The sequence below is a fragment of the Triticum urartu genome, chromosome 4A (genome assembly GCF_056163025.1).
Source record: "Triticum urartu cultivar PI428250 chromosome 4A, HENAU_Tu73, whole genome shotgun sequence".
NCBI lineage: Eukaryota > Viridiplantae > Streptophyta > Magnoliopsida > Poales > Poaceae > Triticum > Triticum urartu.
Window position 1 is genome coordinate 237830492 of NC_141876.1, and position 13132 is coordinate 237843623.

Genomic DNA, 13132 nt, shown 5'->3' on the forward strand with positions numbered 1-13132 from the left:
TACGAAATGCCACCCAGGCTCAAAGGGATCATACGATATTTCATGCCTAGAAACTTCCGTGTGTAGCCACAAGCCAATATGGGCTCTGGCATAGTTGAGTAAGTTTGTGTGAGCCTTTCCGGGTAGGCTAGCAGATGTAGGGGAAAGTAGGTGTACTGGCCTATCCAGGGTTAAGGGAACACATTCAGAAAGACTATGTCTCAATCTTCCGATCATGGAGGGGGTCGAGTCTTGTGGGGAAAAGTGCGCAAACCTCTGCAGAGTGTATAAACTAATCATGATTAGCCGTGTCCCTGGTTATGGACAACTTGAGTATCTAGAAGTGAATTATTGGTTGATCTCTGTACTCTATTCAATTAATGAATTGTGTTATTATTTATACTTGGTAATTTTGGGATTGAGTTGGAGGAACCTTCTCAATAATGGCATCAACTTGGTAGTAAAATAAAATATATTCCTTTGTTGTAGGGAAAAAATTGGAAATTCTCACCGAGCAACCTAGAAATCTAATACCACTTGATAGAGGGAAAGGTGTCCCGTCTTTTGATGAGATGGTGGCTATCTTTTTTGTGTAGTCTTTGACGATCCGACTATGAACGCGTGAGATGTCGCGCCTTAGCAATCGCGAAACCAACACCGAGAGGTGATTGACCACGTTGGAGCATGATCAACCTGACCACGAGGATCTGTTTCCTGCACGCAAACAAAGAATAAGCAAGAAACTGAAATTGCAATCTAGATATTGCGAATATAAGTGGAAAGCTCTATTAGTGAAGGTGGGGTTCTATGACTTCTTTGTCTGGTCATAGAACACAAATGAAGTACGCGAAGTTGCAGCTATGGTGAGCTTTTAATCTAACTAAAATTCAAAGTCTAAATGGTGCATGACGGGCTGTATTTGTAGTGGTAAAGAGAGCGAATTTCGTCCCCCTTGGCAAGGTGGGACTAAAACACCTCTTGAGTCGTTTCCCCTACAATATGGACTCTAAAAATAGCCAATAAGTAGTATTTTGAAATTACATGGACCAGGCCCAAAAATAAGGTGGCGTAGCACCTATATTAAGCTTATGGACGAAATTTATGAAAGGCCTTCTTGTATATTTTTTCCACGTCCTTGTACCGATCACGGTGGCTCCGAAGTGCTGAAAAGTCCACCAGAAACTCTATTCTTGCTCCCCTTGCACGTTCCATCTTCTCCATGCTTGATCATGCTACAACGTTCATCATTCTTGTCCATGCTAGGCCCTTCATTGTAAGCAAAATAAATGTATCCAATTTAGGCAGCATCATATTCTCATGAACATTAGAATCATTACCAGGAAGCGAAAGTACGTGGTAATTTAATTGGCGTGCACGAGCTCTAGTAATTGGTGCCTTGTAAGTAACAACATGGGTTGTGGGTGTAACCATGCTAGTGATGTCCTTGTCACATCTAGAAGAGGTGGGAAGAAGTGTCTGTTCGGAGACATCCCTCTAGAACAGGTGCATGTTGGCAATAGAGAGAGAGAGAGAAGCAACATGACTATTCGGGGTTGGACACACCCCTTTGCTAATGAATGTTCGTTAATTAGCATGTTCTAATTAACAATAGACATGTGAATGCACTAATTAATTTTTAACACTTTGTACTGCTGGAGTTGGTTGAGGGATGGGATTTATTTAGTTAAAAGATGGTACGACAGTTGTAGAGCATCTCTCATGAGAGGTTGGCGTCTTTGGCCTGCATGCTAGCGGTTATTCGCGTGTTTTACCTCTTCCGCACCACCACCTCCATGTTATCACGGGTACCTTTGCCCATCTCCCATTTGTCTTGCTTCTCTTCTCCCCCTTCTTCCTCCTCCAACCCTATTACCTTCGATAGATGATGGCTGGGTTGAGGCTATCGGGGATCTGTTCGCACAAGGACACGTTGTCGGAGGAGCCTCATCGGCAGCGCGGTACGCAAGATACACTAGTGAGGTCTTTTGAAGACCCGAAACCCCACACATCCATAAAGGAGCCCTTTAGGGCATGCCATGGCTACGGCATGCCCTAGGTTACACCGATCGCCCCTAGGGCCTCGAGGTTCACTGCCCTGCAATAAGAACGAACGAAAAATGAGAAAGAAGAACAAGGGAGAAGGAAAAAGGTAAATGTAAAAAAGTGATAGATGCATTGATTGATTGTGTGTTGTTGTTCAATCACCCGTCACCTCTCATCAATATATGAGGAGGGTGGACTTCCTGTGTATGGAAAGGACACCAAATCCCATTCAAATCTTTCCAAAATTAATCGAACTCGGATTATGTGGGTTCGAGACTGTAGTTTGGTTTTGGTCCGCATAATTCACATTTGTCTTTATATGAAAATGACCTCGAAAGAAAAGTTATCCATTTCAAAGAGACAAACACCTTTCATGTTGAATTTTTTTCGATTTGAGGTCATCTTGGGGGTGTTTTGGCCTGTTTCTACCTTCTACAACAGAAAAAACATGAACTATTGCCTAGATGTCCAGCCTCCAAGCCGGGCGATTGCGAGATTGTTTGGGTTCCATCACAGATCGTCCTGCTTCAATTTTCAACATTCTATTCACTTCTCGGATAAGAGACTGGACGTCCGGGCCTTTCGTCTGGCCTTCAGCTGGATGATCCGGCTTCCAACCCAGACAATTCGGCCATCCACTACTCCAGCGTGCATGTTTGGCTCCAACTTCTGCATACCACCTTGAATGAAGATGATCCAAATTTTCAAATCTACCATTTCGAGGATACGATATTTTTCATGTTGAAAGTCCATTTGGAGTCATCTTAATTGCATTTTATGCCATGTCATAATCTGGTGTCAACACGTGTATCTCTGAAAATTGTCATAACTTTCGCATCCGGCCTCCGTTTTGAACGAACTCGTATCCTTTTTGACAAGCTTGGACATAACCATCAAGTGGTGAATTCCAATCATAATTTTGACTGCACCTTGCTGTAGCTTCAAGGCACACTTTGCTATCATACCATTTTAGAGCGTTAACACATGCCCCCCTTGTTTTTGGTAACGTGTGCATGCCAAAAAATAACTTGTACCAAATGTGTTTTAAGGATGATGTCAACACTCTATCAGACATATCGTATTCTTAGGGCCATGAATTTATGTCGGCCATTTCTTGTTGGAGTTTCTTGCCATAGACTTGCGTGCAAATTCTGATGGAACACACTGTATGCTACGCTAGTGTCAAATAATTGTTTTCTACCGTGGACTCAAGAACATGCTGCTGGAAATAGATCATGGGATCGGGTTTAACACTAGACGCGCAATCACCGCATTAGAGTTGGTGATGCATGTAGTCGTTTAGCTGATCTCCCGTGAACGACTAAGTCCAGTGCACAGCTCCTTGCAGATCCCTCGAACAGCTCCTTGCGATCCCCTCAAACGGTTCATCCAAGCACTATAGACGCGGTGCCTCCAAGGTATCCACACGTACGGGGAGCAGTGTCAGGCGGCAGACTGCTAGGTCTGGTCGCGTGGCATGTGGGTGTGGGGAGTGGTGGCTGCTGTAGGGGAGGAAAAGGATCAACCCTAATAGGTGCGCCCACTCCCCTTTATATAGACCTCCGAAGTGGGCTCAACACTTGAGGCCCACTAGGAGTCTAAACCCATTTTCCGCTCGAATCCAATCCGAATGGGCCGCAATCCCTTAAGTGTGCGACCCTATAGGTTCACGTACACATGGACACTACCCGAGTCGATAGTTGGTAGCGGCCCCCAGAACATGCCAGCGCCCATGTGTGCGTAAAGTTGTTAGACGAACTGCAACAATGTGTCATATGCAAGATTCCTTTTGCTTCACAACATATGTTGTTGAGCTCAAGGCGAGTACTTGCTACCCTTATGGTAGCTCGGCCTCTCTTCTCGAAACCATGATACAGATTCCTGAACCCGGTTAACACTTAACCCAAGTTGCATGGTCATGCTTTTCTGAGTTTGATTACTTGAGAGGGCCCAAATAGTGTCTCTCCTTATAGGAGGGGCAAATTCCTTCTTAGACAATCATTACTCGTGGTATGTCTCATGATTCACCCGAAAGCTACCTTTATGACTACCTAGTTACGGAGTAGCGTTTGATAGACCTTAACTAAGTCGATCCTCATCCCGAGAACATGTGAGGACCTCAGGTCTAGGACACGACATATACATTGTATTTGAGACTAATAGACGTCAATATCTCGCTGCGTCTCAAAGTGAGTATGTCTGACTCGGTGGTCTCCATCCCCGAGTCCATACTATTGGTTTATCATCTCTATACCCATGAATTGTGAAGCATAGTCATCAACCAAATCATACACTCATAAAAGGGTATGTGTCCACATAACCTTATCAACCAGTGACTATTTGAACGGTCATCATACATGTAACGCCCACGATGCGGCTATATCTCCCACGTGTCGCAAGTGAGGTAATCTTCACAACAACCCATGTAATGAATAAGGAAAAGAGAAACATAGTTGGCTTACACTCGCCACGTCACACAAATAGCATAAATATCATTAAATTCATCCAGATACAATCAAGGTCCGACTACGGAACCAAAATAAAGAACAACACCAAATGCGACAAAGTCCCCGATCACCCCAACTAGGCACCACTACTGATCATCTGGAAAGGAAACGTAGTATCGTCCTGAGTCCTCATCGAACTCCCACTTGAGCTCAGTCGAATCACCTGGAGCGGTATCATCGGTCCCTGCATCTGGTTTTGAAGTAATCTGTGAGTAAGGGGGACTCATCAATCTCACACCCTCGCGATCAAGACTATTTAAGCTTATAGGAAGGGTAAAAGTATGAGGTGGAGCTGCAGCAAGCGACTAGCATATATGGTGGCTAACATAACGCAAATGAGAGCGGGAAGAGAAGGCAAAGGCATGGTCGAACAACTATGATCAAGAAGTGATCCTAGAACAACCTACGATCAAGCATAACTCGAGACTGTTTTCTCTTCCCGGACTCCGCCGAAAAGGGACCATCACGGCCACACACTCTGTTGATTCATTTTAATTAAGTTAAGCTTTAGGTTATCTACAACCGGACATTAACAAATTCCCATCTGCACATAACCGCGGGCACGGATTTCAAAAGATCAAATCCCTACAGGGGTATTCCAACTTAGCCCATCACAAGCTCTCACGGTCAACGAAGGATATTCCTTCTCCCAAGACAATCCGATCAGACTCGGAATCCCGGTTACAAAACATCTCGACAATGGTAAAACTAAACCAGCAAAGCCACCCGAATGTGCCGACAAATCCTGATAGGAGCTGCACATATCTCATTCTCAAGGCACACTTAGATGAGCCAGACATCGGGTAGGCCAGCCCAGAGTCTCCCCTGGTAGCCCCGGACATCGCTCAGTTGGACCAACACTTAGACAAGCACTGGCCCGTGGGGTTAAAATAAAGATGACCCTTGAGTCCACGAAACCCAAAGGAAAAAGGCTAGGTGGCAAATGGTAAAACCAAGGTTGGGCCTCGCTGGAGGAGTTTTATTCAAGACGAACTATCAAGGGGTTCCCATTATAACCCAACCGTGTAAGGAACGCAAAATCAAGGAACATAACACCAGTATGACGGAAACTATGGCGGCAAGAATGGAAAAAAACACCAGGCATAAGGCCGAGCCTTCCGCCCTTTACCAAGTGTATAGATGCATTAAAGTAGACAAGATATAATAATGATATCCCAAGAATAAACATGTTCCAACAAGGAACAAACTCCAAACTTCACCTGCAACTAGCAACGCTATAAGAGGGGCTGAGCAAAGCGGTAACATAGCCAAACAACGGTTTGCTAGGACAAGGTGGGGTTAGAGGTTTGACATGGCAATAGGGGAGGTATGATAAGCAAGTGGTAGGTATCACAACATAGGCATAGCAAAAGAGCGAGCATCTAGCAAGCAAAGATAGAAGTGATTTCGAGGGTATGGTCATCTTGCCTGCAAAGTTCACTGAGTTGACGTTAGCTTGAATCTCATAAGCGTACTCAACGGGCTCCTCGATCACGTACTCATCTCCCGGCTCTACCCAAGCAAAAACAACAAGCAAAGGGAGACAAAGTCAACCTCATGCAATGCACAAACAACATGATGCAAAACATGGCATGAGATGCGGGATGTGATATGCGATGCATATGCATGTTTCAGAGAGGAAAGATTGAACCTGGCTCAACTTGGAAAACCAAGAGTTCCACTCGAAAGATGGGTTGATTTCGGTCAAAATCGATATAAAGATCACCGGAATCAGATGCACGGTTTGGAAATGACAAGCAAAACAAATATGCACAAAGCGGTGATTAACAGCACGAGGCCATCTAAATGCATCAAGAACAATATGCTACAGCAGTCTAACATAGCAACAAAATACATGGAAGGGATCCACTCAAGATGCTTGACAAAATATGAACACTGAGCTATGGCTAATTCACTCAATCGCAGTTTCAAACAAGCATGGCAAAAGTGCAAACGACAACAGGTTACAGACTTAGTGAAAATAACATCAAGTCAGGAATTTAACATCAGGAAACAATGTTTAGAGCAAGATAACTACATGCTACAGGAAAATATCATGGCCAAGCAAGGCATGGCATGAAGCTACTCAAAGCATAAAACAAAAGTCCCTTACTGACCATAAGCCAAAAGGGATCAGAAAATACAATGGCAACCATGTGAACATAGCAATTATCGTTAACAGATTTAGACTTGGAAGAAAAACTGGAACATGGCAAAACAGATATCAAGTAGGCATGTTTACGAGCTCAATGCACTCACCACAAAGCAATTCATGACAAACTAAGCATACACCCAGCAACTAGACATGGCATGGAAGCTAAACATGGCAAGAACAATAACATAGCATGCATGGATCAACTATAACAAGCTTGGCAAAAATGCTTAACACGTAAACACTCTGCCAGGAACATTTTATAGCAAAAGTAGAGCTCGATTGAGTCAAGCTAGGGTGCTCCATAAATGCAAACAAAGACATGGATGGATATAACACCACAATATCTACAAAACGTCCTTACTGATCATGCTCAAAAGAGGCATGGATCACTCTGTATCAACATGAACACATGGCATAAAAATAATGACTGGGCAAAGACAGAATATTTCTAAGTCCCTGAAATCAGCAACATTAAGAGGGCTACTTTGCATGCTTGTGCTAGTCACCACAGAGATCACAAAAATACATGGCATACACCCCTGTAAAGATGGCATGGCATACTTCAAAACACATGTAGGTCTCAAGTTCATAGGAGGCACACATCAATCATGGAAAAAATGACAAATGTCCAATTACTGATATGAATCTGAAACTAACAGAAACTAGCACTCTTCCAACAGCATTTAGGGCATCAAGATGAGCTCATATGAACATGATGCAATGAGATGAAATGAAGTACTCATCGAGATGAACATTTCGATATGCTACACGCATGAATCGGAGCCACGGATGCAGAGTTACGATGCGACGAAGATAGGCAAAAAATATTAGCGTTTAGGGCAAAAAGTCAACCGAGATTTCAGATCTGGATCCGGAGCACTGTAGCAGCACGGAAAACAAAGATGAACTCGAGCTCGCCGGAGTTCCTGTTCGCCGGAGATGGGGGTCACCGGAGTAGCGAAACTTGACGCCGGCGAGGAGGGTCGTTGAGGAGGCGGTGGCGGGTGCGGTGGTGCGGCCACGGCGAGGAGCGGCGTCCCCGGCGGGCGCGAATGGCGGCGGTGCCCTGCCGGAGCGGCAAGGCGGCGTGGGCGGTCACCGACGCCGGCGAGGGACGCGGTGGCCGGCACGGCAGGCGAGGTGGTGGCGCTCGGGCACACGCGAGCCGGGCGGTTGTCGGCGCTGCGCGGGCCGGGAGGGCTCTCCCCGGGCCCAGGCGGGCCGCCGCGGTGGGGGAGACCCGGCGGGACACGTGGCAGTCCCCGGTTGGGCGCGGTCGGCGGCGGCTGCGGTGTCCGGCGTGGCACGAACACGTCCGGCGTGCAGAGAGACGAGGGGGACTAGGTCTAGGGTTGGAAATGACCTGAAATTTCGCGGGAGAAGGCCTCTTTATAGGTAGGAGGAGCTAGGAGGCTCCAAATTGAGCACGGTTTGTGGCCACGCGATCAGGATCGAACGACCTAGATGGTGGAAGGGGTTTAGGTGGGTTTTGGGCCACTTTGGAGGGGTGTTGGGCTGCAACACACACGAGGCATTTTCGGTCCCTCGGTTAACCATTGGAGTATCAAACAAAGTCCAAATGGCACGAAACTTGACAGGCGGTCTACCGGTAGTAAACCAAGGCCGCTTGGCAAGTCTTGGTCCAATCCAAAAACATTTAACACCCGCACACGAAAAGAGGTAGAAAAGGACACCAGAGGACATAGGAGCGCCGGAATGCAAAACGGACAACGGGGAAACTGCTCGGATGCATAAGACGAGCATGTATGCAAATGCAATGCACATGATGACATGATATGAGATGCATGACAAAGACAAAACAACACGAAGACAAAACCCGACAACGAGGAAATATCATAACTTAGTGCCGGAAATGGCAAGAGTTGGAATACAAATATGGCAGGTTACATACGGGGTGTTACAACACTCCACCACTACGAAAGGATCTCGTCCCGAGATCTAGGACTGGAAAAACTCTGGGTACTCAGAACGGAGGGGGTCCTCGCGTTCCCAAGTGGCTTCACGGTCGGAATGATGTGACCACTTGACTTTGAGGAATTTGATAGACTTATTGCGAGTCTTGCGCTCAGTTTCTTCAAGAATAGCAACTGGGTGCTCATGATAAGACATGTCTTCTTGGAGATCAATCTCTTCGAAGTTGACGGTGTGTTCAGGAGTCTTGAAACACATGCAGAGTTGAGACACGTGAAACACGTCGTGCACATTTGCAAAGTTGGATGGAAGCTCAAGTTGATAGGCGAGATCGCTTCTTTTGCTGATGATCTTGAAAGGACCCATGTATCTAGGGGCAAGCTTCCCTTTGATACCGAAGCGACGAGTACCTTTCATTGCAGAGACGTGGAGGTAGACATGGTCTCCGATCTTGAAAGCCAAGTCACGATGTTTGCCATCATAGTAACTCTTCTGGCGCGATTGCGCGGCTTTGAGATTATCACAAATGACTTTGCACATTTCTTCAGCCTGTGTGATCAAGTCATTGCCAAGAAGTTGACGTTCACCAGTCTCTAACCAGTTAAGAGGAGTACGTCACTTCCTGCCATAGAGAATCTCGAATGGGGCCTTATCTGAACTCGCTTGGAAGCTGTTGTTGTAGGAGAACTCGGCATATGGAAGACAATCTTCCCACTTCATACCGAAAGAGATGACACAAGCCCTGAGCATATCTTCAAGAATCTGATTGACTCGCTCGACTTGGCCACTGGTTTGAGGATGAAAAGCTATGCTGAAACGAATGTTGGTGCCCATGGCCTTCTGAAAAGAATCCCAAAACTTGGAGGTGAAGATGCTGCCACGATCTGAAGATATCAACTTTGGAATTCCATGCAGAGAGACAATCCTCGAGGTATATAGCTCTGCCAGCTGAGCTGCCGTGATTGATTCTTTGATAGGAAGAAAATGAGCCACTTTATTGAGTTTGTCGATGACAACGAAGATAGCATCATTGCCACGCTTGGACTTAGGAAATCCAGTCATGAAGTCCATCTCAATATGGTCAAACTTCCATTCTGGAATGGCAAGAGGTTGGAGGAGACCAGCTGGTCGTTGGTGTTCTGCTTTCACTCTTCTGCAAACATCACATTCATTCATGAACTGAGCAATCTCGCACTTCATTCGAGTCCACCAATACGACTACTTGAGGTCCTGGTACATCTTTGTACTTCCAGGGTGAATAGAGAGGAGTGAATTGTGAGCGTCATTCATAATGACTTTACGAAGGTCACCTTTAGGAACAAAAATGCGATCCTCGAAGAATAGAGTATCCTTGTCATCAAGACGATAGCACTTGTACTTGGGTTGACTCTTGGCAATCCCAATCTTCACCTTCTTCACCATAGCATCAAGAAGTTGAGCCTCATGAATCTGATCCTCCAAAGTAGGAGAGACTTGGAGGTTGGCAAGAAATCCTTGAGGAACAACTTGTAGATTGAGTTTGCAGAAAGCTTCACAAATCTCTGGTTGATAATGCTTGAGAATCAAACTCTTGCAGTAAGCGTTCCTGCTCAATGCGTCAGCAATTACATTGGCCTTGCCTGGAGTATATTCGATACTCGGATTATGCTCTTGAATCATTTCGACCCAACGAGTCTGCCTAAGGTTGAGGTTTGGCTGAGTGAAGATGTACTTGAGACTCTTATGATCAGTGAAGATGTCCACTTTTCGTCCCAATAAGAGATGTCTCCATGTTAAAAGAGTATGGACAACTGCCGCCAACTCGAGGTCATGAGTGGGGTATTTCTTTTCGTTGGCCTTCAACTGGCGAGAGGTATAGGCCACAACTTTCTTCTCTTGCATCAACACTGCACCAAGACCTTGAAGAGAAGCATCACAGAAGACCTCGAACGGTTTGGATTCATCAGGAGGAGTCAGAACTGGAGCAGAGACTAACTTCTCTTTCAGGGTGTTGAAAGCGATGTCACATTCAGGCGACCAGACGTACTTCACATGTTTCTGGAGAAGGTTGGAAAGAGGCTTCGCGATCTTAGAGAAGTTCTCGACGAACCTTCGACAATAGCTTGCGAGCCCAAGGAAGCTGCGGAGTTGCTTCACATTCTGAGGTGGTTCCCAATTCACAATTGCAGACACCTTCTTAGGATTAACCGCTATGCCCTTGGCAGAGATGATATGTCCAAGGTAGAGAACCTCATCGAGCCGAAACTCGCAGTTTGAAAACTTCGCATAGAACTGATGTTCTCTGAGTTTGTCCAGCACCAATCACAAGCGCTTGGCATGATCCTCCTTGTTCTTGGAAAAGACCAAAATGTCATCGAGGTAGACCAAGACGAAGTCATTTGTGTAGGCGTTGAATATGAAGTTCATCATGCGAGAGAATGTTGGGGGAGCGTTGACAAGGCCGAAAGACATGACAGTGTATTCATATGAACCATAGCTTGTTCTGAATGCTGTCTTGGGGATATCTTCTTCACGAATGCGAATCTGATGATAGCCCATATGGAGATCAAGCTTGGAGAATACTTGAGCACCTTTGAGTTGTTCAAACAGCTCGTTGATGTTCGGAAGTGGGTACTTGTTCTTCATGGTCTTCTTGTTCAATGGACGGTAGTCGACACAAAGTCGGTTCGTTCCATCCTTCTTCTTCACGAACAGAACACCACAACCCCATGGAGAAGAACTTGGTCGGATGAGACCCACACGCTCTTGAATATTGAGTTGCTTCTTCAGCTCCTTCAACTCTTCAGGTCCAAGCTTGTAAGGACGTTTGCAAACAGGTTCCGTGCCAGGCTCAAGATCGATGACGAATTCAACTAGCCGGTGCAGAGGCATTCCTGGAGGCTCTTCTGGAAAGACGTCTTGATATTCACAAATGACTGGAATCTGAGAGATGGCATCCATCTCACCCTTCTCGTTGAGAGAAAATAGTCAGATGGTATCATCACGAGCGGCAAAGATGATTACATCCTCAGACGAATGTGTCAATTGAATCTGCCTGGAAGCACAATCAAGCTGAGCCTTGTGCTTAGAAAACCAGTCCATTCCAAGAATAAGATCAATATCTGAGTTACCAAGGACCACTAGAGAAGACAGAAACTTATAGTCGCCCAATGCGATAGTAACATCCGGTATCATAGAGCTTGCATTCATGAATTTACCCGGAGAAACAACTGATAACTGTCTAGGCAAATCTTGGAAAGGCAACTCATGCTTAGATGCAAATGGTCTTGAAATGAAACAATGCGATGCACCAGTGTCAGAAAGAACTTTTGCAGGAATATTTTTAATAGGAAGGTTACCCATTGTCACATCTGACGAGTCCTCTGCCTGAGCTGCGCTCATCAAGTTGACCTTTGCAGACTTGGGGTTATGCTTGACCACTGCAGTACTAGCAGATCTCACAGGAGGAGGAGGAAGACGCATCTGGTTGAAGCATTTGTTGGCATAGTGACCCTTCTGCTGACACTTGTTGCACATGACCTCCGAGAGTAGACGGTGATACGGAGCACTTGATCTTGGAGCATGAGATGAAGTCTTGTTCTGAAAGCCTGGGTTGGGTGGGTGGGAAGATCCATTGCCACCTTTGCTCTTTTGCTGATAAGGCTGACGGAACGGAGGAGGAGGAGGCAACCAATACTTTTGCTGCTTAGTTGCCACTTGAGTTGAGGAAGAAGGAGTTGCATCCCTGACTCGTTTCTTGGAAGCATCGCACTTGAGTTGAGCAGTCTCTTGTTTCAGTGCCATGTTGTAAAACTCATCGTACTTCTGCGGCTCGAAAAGCACAAGAGCAAGTTGAAGATCTTCTCTGAGGCCATGTAACGCCCTCGATGCGGGTATATCTCCCACGTGTCGAAGCACGACTTAGAGGCATAACCACATTGAAAGCAATGTCGCAAGTGAGGTAATCTTCACACAACCCATGTAATACATAAGGGAAAGAGATACATAGTTGGCTTACAATCGCCACTTCACACAATACATGAATAAAGCATTACATCATCCAGATACAATCAAGGTCCGACTACGGAACCCAAAATGAAGAAGACTACCCCAAATGCTACACAGATCCCCGATTGTCCCAACTAGGCTCCACTACTGATCAACTGGAAAAGGAACAATGTAACGAACACGATCTTCATCGAGCTCCTCCTTGAGCTCGGTTGCGTCACCTGCACGGTATCATCGGCACCTGCAAGCTGGTTTTGGAAGTATCTGTGAGTCACGGGGACTCAGCAATCTCACACCCTTGCGATCAAGACTATTTAAGCTTAAAGGTAGGGTAAAAGGTATGAGGTGGAGCTGCAGCGAGCACTAGCATATATGGTGGCTAACATACACAAAAGAGAGCGAGAAGAGAAGGCAAAGGCACGATCGAACAACTATGATGAATAAAGTGATCCTAGAACAACCTACGTCAAGCATTACTCCAACACTGTGTTCACTTCTCGGACTCCGCCGAGAAGAGACCATCACGGTT